Raw genomic sequence first — 4,055 nt, 5'->3', positions numbered from 1 at the left:
ATGGAATCTTTTGAATTTTTCTTATATGGTAATTTCTAGAGATTTTTATCCTTTTTATTAAGAGTTCTATAGTTTTCACATAAAGCTAATGTATATATAGATAGTTAAGTATATCTAATGGTAGAAAGTGTAAGAGTTAGAGTATGTAATATTGGAAAAACTAAAAAGTTTCTAATTTTAAGCATTCATCTGAATTGTGATTGCCATATTATATTTGGTTAAGTGATTTGGCATTGTTACTTTTCGGGCCATGAAGCCTATCTCGATTTAAATTTTCACAATTATAATCATGTGGAAGGTAATATATCACCGAGTCCCACCAAAGGAGCAAAGAATAATTGTGGAGTAGCCTTTTCTAGTGCAAACAGCTTTTTGAACCTATACACGCATACTTAGCTGTATAATTCCTTTTTTTTTCTTTTTTTTTAAATACCGAAAACTAATTTTTAGTTACTCAGTTTTTTTTTTAATTCTAAAAATTCTTTTGTTCTGAAAGATTTATTATTTAAGGTTCATAATTTAAAATTTAAGATTAATAAAATATTTTAAAAAATTAATTGATATTAACTTAAAAAAATTAATTCTTTAATGTTAGTCTTTTTCTTTTTTCTAAATTAGTAAAGGCCATCCGTTTACAAGCCTTATTATATGAAATCCAACTAATCTAAATTGATCCAAAAAGTCCTTAAAAGAGGAATTAGGTTTTTCATTCACAATACTTGAACCAAAGACAATTAGAGAAAATAAAAATACTTTGCATTTTGATAAATCCGACTTAAGTATTTTTGTTTCCCTGTGTTGATAGATTTTGATGTTAGTCAATGCTCAATAGATAACATGGCCCATTGAACCCCAGTGCCCATTTCTACTTGTCTGAGAGCAAATAAAAGAAGTGGTCACAACTGTCGCTATAATGTGGTCACTAACACACGAATAGATACGTGTTCAACATGAACCAAAGTCCAAAAGTGACAAACCAATATTAAAGTATCAAATGTTCATTGCATTTAAGCCATACATAGTTCTGACCCAAAAAAAAAAAAATAAATAAATACATAGTGTCACACAAAATATTGCATTGTTGTACGTATAATAGAGCGAGGTTGGTCTCAATTACTCTCAAGTCTAATAGTAGTGGGGGTGAGTATTTGACCATGACACTTCCATTATAAGATCACTGAGTCTAGTCAATTTTTTTTTTCTCATTGCTTAATTGATTACATTACAAAGTTTCATAAGTTTTATTGGTCCCCCATTTTTTATGGCAGTGTTGTATTTCACCTCATAACCAAAAAAAAAAAAACCTCACTATTTTACATTTTGACATTATCAGGAGCAAGAGGATTTTAAAAACGACTAATTCTGCCAGTCGTTGTGGGCTGAATCCTTGAACACCACTAGTTTAATTTTAAAGCATAATAAACTCAACTCTTTAATTTATTGCATATACACATTTTTTTTATGAGAAATTCTTGAGAGCCAATTATTTTTACCAATTTTAATTAGTATTTGATCTGTAGAAATACTAGATTATTTTCAACAAATAAATTTTATTAATTGGTATGAGAAAATTTTGATAAATATAAGTACAAACTGTATATATATATAAATCTGAAAAATATAGGTGTTAATTATGTGTTTTTTGTGTATGTTATTCAGATATCTTAGCCGATTCTGTAATGTAATGTGATATTATTGCATGGCATGAAAATAAAACTAATGGTTCTGATTTTTCTAGGTACCACCCTATTGACACTAGACCTTGACATGTCATCAATATAAGTAACCATCAACATGCTTGACAAGTTTGCTCCAAATTTGGTGATTTGGGCCACACTCCTCACAACAAGACTCTAAGAAAGGACACTAAAAAAAGGCACGTCATGTCCAAAAATAATAAATAAAAATAGAAAGCACATAATAAATAAGTTGTTGATGACCAATTGATGGTTATAAACACAAAAGTTGTTGATCCCCTAATACTTTTGTTTGTGGGTAAGCTAGCTAAAGGAATTTATTCTCTCTCAACTAAGAATTGAGAGTTCAAACTTCACTTTGAATATGAAAAAACTTTAAAATTTCAGGTCAGTTATTTCACTCGCTGTAAAAATTAGTCACCGTAGAATTGGGAACCCAAAAAGTAAATAAACTAAAACTGCAAAGTGTTTTTAACTAGACGCAAAATTGTGTCCACTGGATGCTTCTTCTTGTTCCATGCATAATGAAGAAACACATATGTTGTAGACAAGATCTTGTTGCTGTATTATTGGCGAAAGATTAACGCAAGGCCACAAATTCACATTTTGGGGAAAAGCAAAAAAGAATCAAATATGTGTTGAATTATAGCATCCTGGTTTTATATCCTCTGCCTCATATCTAAGTTCAATGAGAGGCCTACATCAGATAAAAAACATGAATCTAATTGGACAATGGCCACTCAAATTATTTGGGCCAATGGATCAGATTTATTTCTGGGGCAGTTGCAACATATTTGTGGTGACGTTACCACACTATATCCTATCCTCTTCATCCTCATCCGCAACAGAAATTTTTTTCTATAATCCTGGAAGATACACATGTTTTGTTGCTTTCTTTTAATGTGCACCATGCATTACTAAAGTGGTGATTAATGGACATGGTTGCTCCAAGACCATGACTCCCATTTTTTTTAAAAATTTCGTTTCGTAATTGCTGTCCTATAATGGAAATTAAATGCAGAGATAATATAGATAAAAAGAATAATGTTTCTTCTCAGTATTGGTATTTAGATAGACAACAAATATTTTGTTTGTTTCTCTATACCTATCTCGCGACATTCTTCGACTTTATAGCCAGAAGCCATGCGGTGTTTGATTTTTCATGTGACTAATTGGATAATAAATTCATCATTGATAATTAAAATCTTGTTAATTGAGGTGTGTGAACTGTGAAGTGAGGTGAGTGTGTAACTACCTGTACTAAGATTTTGGTCCCTTGGATTCATTTAAAACCCAGATAAGAAAGTCATATAGTCTTGATGTTGTCAAGGCTTTTTTTTAAAAGACCTACAATAACAACACTGATCCAACACCATATAATAAATTGGTTTTCCTTTGTAGGCCCATCAACGGGGTAGAACTACCCACACAATTGCCCATTTGGGTCCCTACATGCATAAAACTTCCTATTGCATTCGGCTTTAGTTAAAGTGACAAATTGTGGCAGAGGCATTGCACCAATGTCCAATATGTTGGCCTCATAGAAGCCACATCTCAAGTTTCAATCCCAACTATGACTGGGTAGTGATAGAACCTTTAGCGTGCGTGTGAGGGTGTATGATCAAAAAAAAAAAAAAATGACAAATTATATTGCTTATTAATATTAATATATTGTATTCGGGTTTAAAACATACAAAGATAAGGTAGTGAACGAAAATTCTTAAGTATTACGTGTTGATATTATAATATTTAGAATTAAGGACTATTCAATCCATTTAAAAAAAATTACAACGTGAAATTTAAGAGTATATATGAATCAAGTTGGCTTAGGTCAAATTTTGTGGATCTAGTCGTAATTCTAATACTAATACCGGACTTATTTTAAATTTTTAAACTCGTTTCTAATATTTGAACGAACCTATTTTAAAAATATGAACTTGACCTTGAACTAACCCGAATTAATCAAATCGACCCTACATGTGATTAGCATATATAAATTTTATACATAAATTAATAAAATTCTGACTTTTAAAAGTTAAATTCAATATATATTATATACATTTATATGAAATATGTATTTTAGTTATTATATAATAAAAATGCATTGGGGACAAGGTGGGGCTACAGAAATCTGAAGCTACGCTGAAAACATTAGCCCAAAGTGCTGCAACTCTACCCAATAATCTCCAATGAGATTTGCCCAACATCACTAGGCTCCTCAATAATAAGAGAATAAATAGAGAGATAAGGAAATGAAAGTGGTTTGCATATTCGGGTACAGGATAATGTGTAAGGAATTGGAATCTTGACAACCTGCAATAATTCTAAATTAGCTAGGATGCACCCTGAACTCATACA

The sequence above is a fragment of the Arachis ipaensis genome, chromosome B05 (genome assembly GCF_000816755.2).
Source record: "Arachis ipaensis cultivar K30076 chromosome B05, Araip1.1, whole genome shotgun sequence".
Lineage (NCBI taxonomy): Eukaryota > Viridiplantae > Streptophyta > Magnoliopsida > Fabales > Fabaceae > Arachis > Arachis ipaensis.
The sequence above is the reverse complement of the archived record's forward strand: the minus strand, read 5'-3'. Positions refer to the sequence as shown.